The sequence below is a fragment of the Diabrotica virgifera genome, chromosome 2 (genome assembly GCF_917563875.1).
Source record: "Diabrotica virgifera virgifera chromosome 2, PGI_DIABVI_V3a".
Taxonomy (NCBI): domain Eukaryota; kingdom Metazoa; phylum Arthropoda; class Insecta; order Coleoptera; family Chrysomelidae; genus Diabrotica; species Diabrotica virgifera.
In genome coordinates, this window is record NC_065444.1 from 199,386,149 (window position 1) to 199,401,778 (window position 15,630).

A 15,630-nucleotide genomic window follows, 5' to 3' on the forward strand; every position below is an offset into this window, starting at 1 on the left:
TAGCTTCCACCATCAGATGGAACTATAGGTTACAATAAAAACAATGCAGTATACAGATTTTTTTAAGTGGCAAGATTTCGCGTCACAAGCAAAAATTAAAAAAATAGAGCCACGTTCTTACTTTGCGAAAATAACAGAAATTGTTGCAAACCGGGGATCATTTTCTCTTAAGTACAAGTACACAAATAAATCCGATAGTATGTTTAAAATGAATTTTCTTCAAAATAAGGTTTTAAATAAAAAACTTCCCAGCCCTCAGGCATTTACATCTTCTTTTGGAGTATCAAAAAATAAAACAGAAACCCTTATTTAAAATCTCAAAACCACAATGACTTCAAATAGGTTACAATTTTAGCAAAACCTTGAGGAAGATAAGAATTAATAAAATAATTTCTTTGTATATTTATTCGGTATAATAAATGTGTTTTTTTTTATTAAATATGTAGATTTAATAAATTATTCAGAAATTAATTTTGTTGTTTAATTATATTTTCTGTAACATTATGCTAAGAAAAAGCACCGCATATACATAATATCTGTAGATGCTGTAGTTTTACTTAGCAATTCCTAATATTACTCACAATTTTTTTCCCAGTATCTGCCATAATAGGCATAAAATTAGGATAAATTACTGCTCCTTTTTTAAAAAACACAGCTTATTTACAGACTTATTGATATAAAGTAAAATCGTTTCTAACCGCATTGTTGTAACAATTTTAGCACCTTTTAAAACTTTCAGATTCTTTGAAGTCCATTTACTCATTTTTATAAGTAATGCAGATACGGTGGTTTTCCTTAGGAGGGCAGTATTAGTCAGAGAGATAGAAGCGAATTTTGCTCGTAATAAGTAATATGGAAAAACCATACGGGGATATGTTAAATTAGTTGTATACATGACTTTCCCCAACGGGCGGAAACCAGAGTGGGGGACGAGGGTAGTTACAAGGGGTCAAAGTCGCGGTTTTTATTATTTTTTTTGTGGCGCTTATGATCGAGATAGTGCACCAAAACTTGAGAATAAGTAGGTCGTGACGTAACTAAGTATAATCTCCAGGGTCGGAACGCTGCGTGGCCGCGTAAAATTATACAGTATGTCCCTGTAAGTTGTATCCATACGGAAAACTTTTTTATTATTAATTTTACGAAAAAAAGTTATTCTTTATAAAAAGCTCTGCATGGTCCAAAACCTAAGATTTAACTATCAAATATCAAATTTTTTGAATATTACACGAGGTATGTCAAAAAGTTTGAATTTCACTCAAGAGTAAAGTAGCTTTATTTTTCACAATATTGAAAATTACTATTATGAAAAGTTGTTTGGAATTAAAAACTGTATTCTAGTATGCAATTACATCCATCTAATTGAAAATTTTTTTTTGAAAAATTATGGATAACTAACATTATTTTCAGTTATTTTAATTCAGATATCTCTTTTATTATTAATTTTACGAAAAAAAGTGATTCTTAATAAAAAGTTCTGCATGGTTTAAAATTCTATTTTTTTTGACATACCTCGTATAAAATTGATAAAATTTGATATAAGATGGTTGCATTTTAAGTTTGAGACCATCCAGAACTTTTTATTAAGAATCACTTTTTTTCGTAAAATTAATAATAAAAGAGTTATCAGATTGAAATAACTGAAAAAATAATGATAGTATTCCATAATTTTTCAAAAAAAAATGTTTTTCAATTAGAAGGATGTAATTGCATATTAGAATATAGTTTTTAATTCCAAACAACTTTTCATAATAGCAATTTCCAATATTACGAAAAATAAAGCTACTTTACTCTTGAGTGAAATTCAAACTTTTTGACATACCTCGTATAATATTCAAAAAATTTGATATTTGATGGTTAAATCTTAGGTTTTGGACCATGCAGAGCTTTTTATAAAGAATAACTTTTTTTCGTGAGATTAATAATAAAAAAGTTTTCCATATGGTTCCAACTTACAGGGACATACTGTATGTAATTTTTTGTGACGTTCGTGATCGAGATAGTGAACCAAAATTCGGGAGTAAATAGATCATGACGTAACTAAGCAATATCTCCAGGACCGGAAACCAGGGTTGGGGACGAGGGTAGTTTTAAGGGGTCAAAGTCGCAGTTTTCATTATTTTTGTGACAGCACATCATTTGTCACGCACGCAGTGTTTAGACCCTGAAGATTTTACTTAGTTATTTCATGATCTACTTATTCCCAAATTTTGGTGCACTATCTCGATCGCGAACGTCACAAAAAAACCCCATATATTTTTATATTCACCCCTGCCCACCACCTCTTTGTACCACAAGCAGCCTTCCGTCCCTAGAGATTTTACTTAGTTACGTCATGACCTACTTATTACCAAATTTTGGTGCACCATCAAATTGAAGATAGATTACATTTTTGCGCCGCGTAATATTCATATCAGCCCTCTTCCAGCTGGAATATTTTGTGCGACACTCATTTATAGGGCGTTCAGCCGTTTTTTTTTTAAGTTATACTTCTTTAGGCGCGATGGGAGTGAAATTTAATATGCGCGAATTCATCAAAAACCTTGTTCCCTGACGCAGACGCATTATACCTTTGCTCTTATTGGGTGTTCAAATGATATGACAATAATAATTTTTCAATGTGGAGGTTATTGATAAACAAATATTGTATAGGTATATTAGTTTTTATTGTTGTGAGGACAAAGACAAAAGCAAGTTTATAATTATTGTAGTAACTTTTTAAATAAATTTAAAAAGCAACAGGTACGTACTTAATTGTAAATGTTTCAGTATTGTCATAAAAAATTACATAGGTACTTACCTATTCCGAAAATATATGTACTTATCTAGTAGGTAATACTTTGATTTACATAATTTGATTACCAACAAAATTTCTAGCACTCTTCATCTAATATACCTATTGTTTTCTTACTCTATGTTTTGTTGTATTTTAATATTTTTATTCCCTTTGTGAACACACGCACACACACACACACACACACACACACACACACACACACACACACACACACACACACACACACACACACACACACACACACACACACACACACACACACACACACACACACACACACACACACACACACACACACACACACACACACACACACACACACACACACACACACACACACACACACACACACACACACACACACACACACACACACACACACACACACACACACACACACACACACACACACACACACACACACACACACACACACTCCCGAGGGGTGAGGTACCTATCGGGCACGTCTCCAAGGTGGCGGATAGGAGAACAGCTGGAGACAGTCTCTGGCTAGTGGGGTTTCAGGATGGGAAGAGAATAAAATCTCTTAAACCTCTTCCAAAACCCCACCGTGGACCACCTCCTCCAATTCCCAGTGAAGGTAACGCGCTGTGGATGGAAAGTCGCTGGAGTAGTAGCGGCCATAGCGTTCCCATGAGGATAAAATCTAGGACACAGGCCACTAAAAAGCAGTGTCGTTAAAGACAACTAAATGGGGAGGTAGTCATGTTCTTGTCTGATCGCGGCCGCTAATTATTGTAAAGGGAGCGCGATGGGACGGGAAAATGTACCGATGTGGTGGGCGAGATTGGCACTCGGAGTTGGCCGCCGGATGCCACTGCCGCACACCAACGTTTATTCATCACCTTTTTTTTTTTTTTACCTACCCATTCTCAACCTGGTTTTATCCTCAATAGTGTTTATTGTCATCGATTCTCAGGAGATAACCTGCCGCACAAAAAAAACGGAAGGAGTAAACCTGCGATAAAAAATCCGGAAGTTAAGGCGTGAGACACCGTACCGATGACTGTATGACCAGACGACACTTGGTCACGAACGGTTCCCTTGGGGCAACTTGGCGACACCTCATTGTAAATTAAAAGCCTTACTACTGCATACGGGGCTCTGCAGTAGTGGACCATCTTTCCCCAGATACTCGTGGGAATAACATAAAGAAATGTATAACTACAAAAGTTAATGAGAATAAAGGAGATAACAGTGAAAATCAGATCCAACCAACAGTCTTGTATGGAGGTACTGATGCAAAGAAGTTGCATAAATGGAAAAATCTTGAGGAGCTTATTATCGGGTTACATGAGTTTGTCCAGCCCAAGATGAACGTCCACAAGGAAATCAAGACTAGGGTGGTCGGCATTGCTAGTGCTTTTAGGAAGTTAAAATCACTGGAAAACGAATCAAAAACTACAAAGTCTTCAAGTAGATTATCAGAAGTACCGCTCCCAATGTCATGTGCCCACACTTGCATTGAATTGCCAACTGTGATTGACACTGAGACCGATTCAGTCGTCGAAGAAACGCACTACACCGCGTCGGTTAAGAGAATGCACCCAACACCACCAGAAATGAGAAAGAGTCGAAATAATAAGACGAAGGAAGTACACCCAACTCCTACAAATAACGAAGAGGTCCTAGAACACTCGGACGACGGGAACAAAAATAATTGGGAAATAGTACTATCCAGGAAAACGAGGCAGAAACAGAGAAAAGAACAACAATTAAAACAACAGCCTAAGCAGAAAAAGCAAGTCAGATCAACGAATAAACCTAATGCACTGATAATACGCCCGACAGAAAAGGCAAAATATGCTGAGATACTTGACCGAGTGAAGAAGGGCATACCTGACGAACAGGTTCGATCCACAGTTAATAAGATTCAGATGACAGTTACTGGGGACCTGTTGATTATATTAAGTAAAAAGAATACTGATGGAGGTTTACAACTAAAGAAAAATATTACCGACCTTCTCAAAAATGACGCTACGGTTATCAGTACAGAACCGCAAGAAAAACTAGAAATTCGAGATCTGGATATTTTGGCGAAAAAGAAGGATATTGTTTTAGCGCTACAAACGGCGGCTGGAGAAGAGTACCAAATTCAGCAAGATACAATTATATCATTGCGAAAAGCGTACAGAGGCACTCAGACTGCATTAGTGACAGTGGCAGTGCCAATAGCAAAAAAGATCCTAGATGAACACGAAAAAATCAGGATTGGCTGGAACAATTGCCGAATAAGATCGGTGAAAAGCCCAACAAAATGCTATAAATGCTGGCAATATGGTCATCTTGCCACTCAATGCAAAAGCGGAGTGGACCGAACCCACCTTTGTATGAAATGTGGAAAAGGAGGCCACAAAGTCGCGGAGTGTAGTAAAGAAGCCCAATGTGTCCTATGCATTGAAAAGGGTAACCTGGAGACGTGTGCTCATATAGCTGGTACTAGCAGATGCCCAGTCTACAAAGACGCACTCCAGAAGGTAGAAGTTAGACGTTTATGAAAGTACTACAACTCAACCTTAACCATTGTGAAGATGCGCACGATCTACTCATACAGATCGTACGTGAACTACATATAGATTTGGCGCTACTATCTGAGCCATATAAACATCTTACTACCCAACCTTGGGAAATGAACAGCACCACTAACGCTGTCATTTGGTCCTGTGACAAGTTACCATTTCAAAACGTAGTTATGAACAGAGAAGCTGGATTTGTAATGGCAAAGGTAGACGGTATCCATTTCTACAGTTGCTATGCTCCACCTAGTCTCCTACTCAATGAGTTTACTGACTTTTTGGATCGAGTAACTAGGGATGTACAACAGCATTTTCCTGTAGCGATAGCTGGGGACTTCAACGCCTGGGCAGTGGATTGGGGCAGCAAGAGGACTAATACGCGAGGCACAATATTATTAGAGGCCATGGCAACACTAGATGTTGTTTTGCTTAACAACGGTAATAAACCGACATTCACTAGAGATAGAGCAAGTTCCATTGTGGATCTTACTTTTATCAGCCCCTGCCTCGTTAGGGGGAACTGTTCTTGGAAAGTATTAGATGTTTACACAGCTAGTGACCATAACGCGTTACTATGGGAATTATCCATTGAACAAAATCCTAGAAGGACACATACGCGGACTAATGCAGTTGGTTGGAAGGTGAAATCATTTGACTAAATTGCCTTCACAGTAGCTCTAAATGGTGACCCAATTACTATAGGAAACGCTGAAAATAAAACCCAACAATTAATGAAAAGAGTTGTGGAGGCCTGTGATGCAAGTATACCCCGAAAACGCGACACAAATAAACGTTTACCAGTACACTGGTGGAATGATCACATAAGCTCTCTACGTATAGAGTGCCTCAAAACGAGAAGAGCCTCTCAGCGTGGATGGAGACGACAAAACCATGCAGATCTAGTGACAGAGTACAAAAATGCACGCCGAAGATTGAATAAAGCGATTAAAGATAGCAAAATACAATGCTGGATGGAGCTTCTCAATGAGGTGGAGAATGATCCGTGGGGCAGACCTTATAAGGTAGTTATGACTCACCTGAAAAGCCAATCAATACCGACTCCTACATGTCCTTATCTCCTAGAGAAGATTGTTACTACACTTTTCCCCCAACAGAATTTCTTTCATCAAATCGAGGAGTATGAGGCTGAAGAAATTCCGTTGATCACGGAAGATCAACTGATGGAAGCATGTAATAGAGTAGGAAACAATAAAGCTCCAGGCTTAGATGGAATCCCAAACATCGCTTTAAAAGCAGCTATCAACAAATCACCGGAAATGTTCCTGGAGGTTTACAATACATGCATCAAAGAGGGCACTTTCCCGCACATATGGAAGCAACAGAGATTAGTGCTTCTCCCAAAAGGGAAGAAACCACCAGATGAACCTTCATCTTATCGTCCTCTCTGTATGCTAGATACAGCTGGCAAGATTCTAGAACGAATAATCCATCAAAGAATCGAAGCGGCAATTGAACCACTACTCAACAACAATCAGTATGGTTTTCGAAAAGGTCGCTCAACACTGGATGCAATAAGTCTTGTCGTTAACACAGCTAAAGAGGCGATTGCAGGGACCAGATGGAAAAATGGCACGAAGAAGTATTGTTTGGTAGCCACATTGGATATCAAAAATGCTTTCAACTCCGCCAACTGGGATTGCATTATGCGAGGTCTTATCGAAATGAATGTACCGGCATATTTAACGAGAATAGTGACGAGCTACTTCACTGATCGACTTTTAAAGTATGACACAAAGTCTGGTCCGAAGGAATACAAAATCACTGGAGGAGTACCACAAGGTTCTGTACTAGGACCTCTCTTGTGGAATATTATGTATGATGGACTATTAAAGGTAGAATTACCAAGGGGTGCTAAGCTCGTGGCATATGCCGATGACGTGGCTGTGGTAATTGTCGCAAAGTACCTTGAAGAAATAAATCTCACGTTTGACATCATATTCGAGAGAATCTGCCAGTGGATGAATACAGTTAACTTAAAATTAGCTAAGCACAAAACTGAGGCAGTACTTATTACTAGTAGGAAACAGATAGAAACTGTTACGCTGACTATGGGAGAACATGAAATTACATCACAACCATTCATTCGTTACTTGGGTGTGATGATTGATACCAAACTAAGTTTCAAGCAGCAGGTAGAACATGTGAGTGCTAAAGCGTCAGTAGTCAGAACAACCTTGTCACGGCTAATGCCGAATATAGGTGGCCCAAAACAAAGCAGAAGAATGTTACTGTCGTCAGTAATAACATCAGTATTAACCTACGGAATATCCATTTGGGCTGACGCCCTCGGAACTCAAAAATCACGGAGGAAGATTGCATCAGTGTATCGCTTGAGCGCATTGAGAGTTGCCAGCGCATTCCGCACAGTATCAGATGATGCAATACACGTCATAGCCGGAATGCTACCCATTGGAATATTAGCTGAAGAAAGGAAGACCCTTTATCAACAAAGAAATGAGAGAGATGAGAGAGGTGAACATAGAAGAACAGAACGCCAAAACAGCATTAGACGATGGCAAATACAGTGGGATTCCACAACAAAAGGCAGATGGACACATCGTCTTATACCACAGCTAAATCTCTGGCTGAATCGCAAACATGGTGAGGTCAATTATTATTTGACGCAGATGCTCTCAGGGCATGGCTGCTTTCGAGCATACTTATACCGCTTTAAACATGACGACTCTCCAGAGTGCCCATCCTGTCTCGGAATAAGTGAAGACGTGGAGCACGTGTTCTTCGTGTGTCCTCGTTTCAATTTGCTGCGAAATTCTCTGGAAATTATCATCAACCAACAAATAAGACCAGAGACCTTAGTAGGAACGATGCTTTCATCGACAGTAGCTTGGGATGCCGTAAGCACCTTTGCGATGCAAGTCCTCCAGGAACTTCGTCGAATTGAAAGAACACGAGCAGAAAATAGAGACGATTAGAAGAAAACTTTGACAACATGAAGAAAGAGTAATAAAATAAAATCTAGATCCTCCTCCCGCGCAGTAATACCTCACGGTAGGTCCGCGGGGGAAACAGAGGCAGAAGAAAGGGGACGGGTTTTAGTCGGTATTGTAACTCACGAGTCCGACATACCAGGCTGGTCACGTAGCACACAGACACACACACACACACACACACACACACACACACACACACACACACACACACACACACACACACACACACACGCGCGCGCGCGCGCCCACACACACACACACAAATCAAACTAATTTGATTAAATTCAGAACTGTCAAACAGTAAAACGTTCCGTTGAAGCGTTTTTACATGTCTGCTCATATGGGAACAAGGAAAGACTATCTATAGAGATACTGGGGGGTAAGAATGGGGCTAAAGAAGAAGAAGCAGACACATAAAGCCTCGTTGCGGGACGGCAGCTCATTTATTGTGCGGGAGCTAGGTCGTAGATTCGTTAGGGAGGGTGAAGGGGTGTTAAGATGACTACACTACCATAACTAAATACATAAGGGTACTTACTCTGACTAGAGGATCTTTCTACTATTTAACAAAAAGGGACGCCGTTTGAAATAAATCCTCTATTTCACCTATGGGTACTTACTGGATACTTTCTTACTTACGGGTACCAATCGGGGGGACAATCATCATTGATTCCTCTTTGGGGTTACATTGGGACAACATCTTTCCTTATTATTGGCTTCTATGCCATATTCTTTCTTTTCTTCTGAACTAAAACTTTCATACAGTTGCATTAGTTTTCTGTTAAAATTTTTCCAAAGGCTACAGAAATGAGATGATAGATACACTTTCACAAACATTTATTTAAAACTTTACGGTGGTTTTTTTTTTTAAACAAACAAAAAAACTTTTAACAGGAAATGATTTTACAGGACAAAATATCTACAAATCTTTTACATTACAAAAAAAATCTTCAATTTAACATAACAAAAGAATGACAAAAGAACTTGTTGGACAGTGTATGTCAAAACAAAATTTTGACGCAGCTGTCAAAGGTCAAAGTCACTGTCATTTTAATTTACAAGTTGCATCATGAAAGCACAAACAACTATTATTTTTCAAAACTCTTTACCAACAAAAATATTTATCCATTTGGGATCCTTGCAAAATTTAAAAAAATATATCATACCATATTTAAACAAAATCCTTTATCACACGTCACAAACTACACGGAAAGGGGGTTCATCTACAAACAAGCAGGGTCATCGACCTGAGGTGGGCTTCATGGCTTCCTTTTTATTTCGGGGCAATCAACTGGATAAACATCACGGGACTGGAACTCAAAATGTCTACATCAGGACATCAATCGGGACTCGGAAGACTTCATTTAAACAGGAACTTGGACAAGATACAGGGACTTCATACCACGCCGGCGTATAGTACTGCGTCACAACTCAAACACAGTGTAAGAGCACCCAACTTCACTACGGGGTAAAAAAAAAAAACATCGTGCCCTCACACTAGATCTTCCAGAACGACATACTATACCCTTTACCGGCGGGTAACAAAAGGCACCACGCCCTTTTGGGGTGAGTCGGCAAGCGATCTTCACGCTTGAAGAAATCAAACCGGACTGATCTGCGCTTCGGTCTGAAGCCACAGATCGGGGAAAAGTATGACGGAAGTACCGAGCGATTTTGATCCTTAGGGGCGCTGACTTGACAAAACTCGGAACTTTATTCTAGAAGGTTCTTTTACGCATCAAAACGTCAGCACTTCTTACTATTGCATACCATTGTGCAATACCTAAATACTGTATACAGGGACGGCTTTAAAATACTCTAATGATATACAAACTCACAAAATAAATTGGAAAATAGACATTTTTTTGGGAATTGGGATTTTAAATTAATGTTGGAGTTTTTTCAAACGCTACAAAGCCTCCGCGCAAAAGAGAAACCTGGATAAGATTATCCAGTTTTCGATAACAAACAGAAAAAAATCCAACATGGACATCTTAGGTGTGACAGGACAACAATATCAAAATATTTAGATAATGGCTAGTGGGGATTAAACAAAACAAAAAAGTCGTTAGGGATTGGGCTAGCGTGCCATCAATCGCCAGACTCTTTAAAGTCGAGTAGACTTAAATGTTTCTTGACTCTACTAAGAACTGTAGGTGACAAGAGTTTCTGTGCCTTGGGAAAGAAACTAAACTTGTGCCCTGTGTGGACCTCGCTGACATCCACAGCAGTAACACAAGTGACATACCAGGGCAGACACAGCCTTGTCACCTCGTTGCCTAACCGCGAGCGGTTCACAAAAACTAAAAAGTTGATGTTTGACAGATAAACATCTGCCCAAACTCTGCTAACACCTAGCGAGTTTCACGGGACATTTCGGCAACGGTTCTGCAAAACGAGGATTTAGACAATCCAGTCTAAACACCTCAGTGAGACAAAATCTCACCAACAACTTACTTCAACAACTCATTCAAACAAGACAGGGCTAGACAAAGGGGTATATGACAACAACAAGGGCTAAAATCAAAACAAGACTAACAAGGGGGAGGGGGTATGTGTGACAACAACAAAAGACCAAAAAGACTAGTATACTGGGTTCAAACAGGATATCAAACTTTTTAAACAAGACTAAGGGAAATGAACGCAACATATGATATAGAGAACACTACATCATTACGTTTTCAATCAACAGTCCAATCCAGGACATAAGAACCTTTCATGAACGTTCACTAGACAACTCTCTCATTTTCAAATCACAAGCTGGGGAAAGACTTCATTTTCAAAACAGGGCTACACTTCACTTTTCGAAACAGGGGATAGACTTCATTTTTCAAGACAGGGGGGTTGGGCTTTACTTTTCAAAACTGGGGATAGACTTACTTTTCAAAACTGGGGGCATTTCATTTCTCAAGACTGGGGGTGGACTTTATTTTTCAAAACGGGGGGCTACTTTTTCAAAACAGGGGATGAAAGCAACACGCAAGGGGAAGACCAAAGGGACATTGGAAAGTATGACAGTTCTGACGAACAACCGCTTCCATTTATCGACCGAAAGCAAGCTTCACCTGTACTCAACGCGGCCAGATCCTAACCTCACCAGCCTTGTCACAGCTTCTGCTCTTGGCCTACTTTCAATCAACAAAGAGAAGAGAGGTCAACTAACTATTCGCCAAAAAAAATCAAACTCCAGCACGGACACGGGCTAACAGACAACACGGGCTAATAGACAACACGGGCTAATAGACAACACGGGCTAATAGACAACACGGGCTAATAGACAACACAGGCTAATAGACAACACGGGCTAATAGACAACACGGGACAACAGACAATGGGCTCTAAAACTTCCAGACAAAACAGGGATAGACAAACAAACAGACAACAACATACTTTTTGACTTCTAGATATACTCAGGGGCTTACAAACACAAACAATATTGAAATTTGGTTCCTATATGAGCTCACACGGGATAAGACATTTCTTGCTCCGACTACTAATGAAAGTGTTCACAGATAGCTGAACAACACTTCCTTCATCACGAGTATTACACTTGTGACATGTCAGATACAAAAAGACATACTTCATTCACGGGGGGACTTCAACTACTTCACTGGGGGGGAGACTTCAACTACTACTTCACGGGCTCTTTTTAACTAACCTCTGGCATCCTTTTGACACCTACAAAGATAGATTAGTCAAAAAAAAAAAAACAAGGGGCAACACAGACAAGGGGGGGGCTTTTTCAGGGGCTAACTTCTACACTTCAAGACAGTTATTCTCAAACAGTGTCGACAGAGAACGCTATCTTCAAATCTAAAAGTGACAGCTTTTCTCCTGGCTGCTTGAAAAAAACACAGAAGTGGGGGGCCTCTCCACGGTTTCCCTCTTCACTTCTTCATGGGGTGACTTCTAAAAGGGGTAACTTCTCTCACACAGACTATACGGGACTAAACTCATACACGGACCATACCAACAACATTACACATCTAATCAAATGACCAAATCAATAAATCACAAAAAACGATTATTCTGTAAAAAAACTGTTGATCTATAGGAATACATGCAAAAAATACAACATACTGTTATACTTCATAATTGGATTCAATATTCAAAATATTTAACGTTACTTTTAATCAAAATTTTCAAAAAAATTTTACGTTACTTTTTTATTCAACTGTTTGTCTATATATTTCATCAATATTTTCAAAAAAATTCAAATCAATGCTTTCATCATGGGTACAATATCAATACAATACAGTTAGTACGCTAAAATAACATACAATTCTGTTCTACGATACATACAATACCAGTATACATATGGGGTTACAAGTTAAATACACTATGATGTATGAAATGGTACATGCCCATACAATCAACAGCACGACCAAATCAACATCACAACAAAATGTGTACTTACTTACACCTCTTTGGAAAAATTATTAACTTTTGCAACAAAAACTACAAAAATGGGCTCTTTCATGGGGACTAACAGACTGAAACAGTTTCGGGGGCACTAAAAGACATGAAACAGTTTCGGGGGGGCAAGACAAGAGGAATCTGGGCTAAACTACATGGGAAGACTGGGGCGATATTTACTCGGGTCAAACTTCAGGGTGTACGTTACAAGTATTACAAGCGTAACACTAAGTGGGGGGGTGGCTAAAGATATTGGGGACTAGTAGATAGGCTAACTACTAGTTGAACATGTCTACAAGCTAGACCTGTAACAATGGGCATACAAAACATGACACGAGTCGAGCTTCCATGTTATCGGAAACACTTGCACCACAAACTGAGATCGGCTACCCAAGACGGGCACTGCCTAACAGTTGTAGTACAAATGAGACCGAAAGGAGGCTAAAGGGATATGGTAGTGGGAACATGCAAATGGGGTCTGAGGGAGGCCAAAAAAAGTACAGGCCCCACGTTGCCGGGGCCATTTTGAAGCGTTTTTACATGTCTGCTCATATGGGAACAAGGAAAGACTATCTATAGAGATACTGGGGGGTAAGAATGGGGCTAAAGAAGAAGAAGCAGACACATAAAGCCTCGTTGCGGGACGGCAGCTCATTTATTGTGCGGGAGCTAGGTCGTAGATTCGTTAGGGAGGGTGAAGGGGTGTTAAGATGACTACACTACCATAACTAAATACATAAGGGTACTTACTCTGACTAGAGGATCTTTCTACTATTTAACAAAAAGGGACGCCGTTTGAAATAAATCCTCTATTTCACCTATGGGTACTTACTGGATACTTTCTTACTTACGGGTACCAATCGGGGGGACAATCATCATTGATTCCTCTTTGGGGTTACATTGGGACAACATCTTTCCTTATTATTGGCTTCTATGCCATATTCTTTCTTTTCTTCTGAACTAAAACTTTCATACAGTTGCATTAGTTTTCTGTTAAAATTTTTCCAAAGGCTACAGAAATGAGATGATAGATACACTTTCACAAACATTTATTTAAAACTTTACGGTGGTTTTTTTTTTTAAACAAACAAAAAAACTTTTAACAGGAAATGATTTTACAGGACAAAATATCTACAAATCTTTTACATTACAAAAAAAATCTTCAATTTAACATAACAAAAGAATGACAAAAGAACTTGTTGGACAGTGTATGTCAAAACAAAATTTTGACGCAGCTGTCAAAGGTCAAAGTCACTGTCATTTTAATTTACAAGTTGCATCATGAAAGCACAAACAACTATTATTTTTCAAAACTCTTTACCAACAAAAATATTTATCCATTTGGGATCCTTGCAAAATTTAAAAAAATATATCATACCATATTTAAACAAAATCCTTTATCACACGTCACAAACTACACGGAAAGGGGGTTCATCTACAAACAAGCAGGGTCATCGACCTGAGGTGGGCTTCATGGCTTCCTTTTTATTTCGGGGCAATCAACTGGATAAACATCACGGGACTGGAACTCAAAATGTCTACATCAGGACATCAATCGGGACTCGGAAGACTTCATTTAAACAGGAACTTGGACAAGATACAGGGACTTCATACCACGCCGGCGTATAGTACTGCGTCACAACTCAAACACAGTGTAAGAGCACCCAACTTCACTACGGGGTAAAAAAAAAAACATCGTGCCCTCACACTAGATCTTCCAGAACGACATACTATACCCTTTACCGGCGGGTAACAAAAGGCACCACGCCCTTTTGGGGTGAGTCGGCAAGCGATCTTCACGCTTGAAGAAATCAAACCGGACTGATCTGCGCTTCGGTCTGAAGCCACAGATCGGGGAAAAGTACGACGGAAGTACCGAGCGATTTTGATCCTTAGGGGCGCTGACTTGACAAAACTCGGAACTTTATTCTAGAAGGTTCTTTTACGCATCAAAACGTCAGCACTTCTTACTATTGCATACCATTGTGCAATACCTAAATACTGTATACAGGGACGGCTTTAAAATACTCTAATGATATACAAACTCACAAAATAAATTGGAAAATAGACATTTTTTTGGGAATTGGGATTTTAAATTAATGTTGGAGTTTTTTCAAACGCTACACCGTTAGCCTATCTTCCCACATGTTCACGTAAGTGGTTAAGTCGGGAGACGGGTGTGTGTAAGTGGATTTCATATCTAAGCACGCGGGTTCGAATCCCAATGCAAGTTTTTATTTTTTATTTTTTTTATACATTTTATGATTGTGAATATATACCAAAAAAATCTATCCTTAAAAATACTCGAAATTGTCAGATTAAGATAAGGTAAGTTAAGAGGCTACAGTAGCGATCAACAGGTAGTAGCAAACGCGTTCCAAGATTGCGGCTGTAATTTTAAATATTTTGTAGAGATATTTGACACACATATTCGTAATATAATAAAGAATGGCGGTACGGAGCCCAAATTGAGAAATATATTAGTATGCGGAAATTACTCTTTAATTAAAAAACGAGCCTGTATCGCCATTAAGAAGAAAAAAAACTTTCTTTAAATAAACTTTTTTATCATGGCTAGATTTTGTGTAATCTTGGAACTACTAATTTTTTAATTTCTAACAAGAAATCTAACTTATTATAACTAATAACTAATTAGGCAACATAGAGAAATTATCACTGTCATTTTGACAAACCTGCGTCAGAACAGTGTTCTGTCATCTTTATCGATATCTGTTCAGTGCAGTAGTGTGCTAATTTAAGAATTCGTTATTGATGTTTCATAGGAAAGTAGTGTTTATTGATAGTTAATTTATTATATTTTTGTTGTTGTTGTATAAGTTGTTGGCCTCTTTGAAAGAATAGATTGCTGTTAATTGTGAGTTTTAGTTATATGTAGGTAGGTAAGTAT

The 15,630-nt window shown here is 38.8% G+C and overlaps 1 protein-coding gene across 1 annotated transcript in view; it reads right to left on the reverse strand.

Moving 5' to 3' along the window:
• LOC126880339 (uncharacterized) overlaps window positions 1-14,626 on the reverse strand; it is an 85,102-nt gene extending 70,476 nt beyond the window's left edge. The window contains exon 1 of the transcript XR_007696572.1: window positions 13,473-14,626. The gene's annotated coding sequence lies outside the window, so the exon portion shown is untranslated. The remainder of the gene's footprint in view (window positions 1-13,472) is intronic.
• Window positions 14,627-15,630: the final 1,004 nt, after the last annotated feature.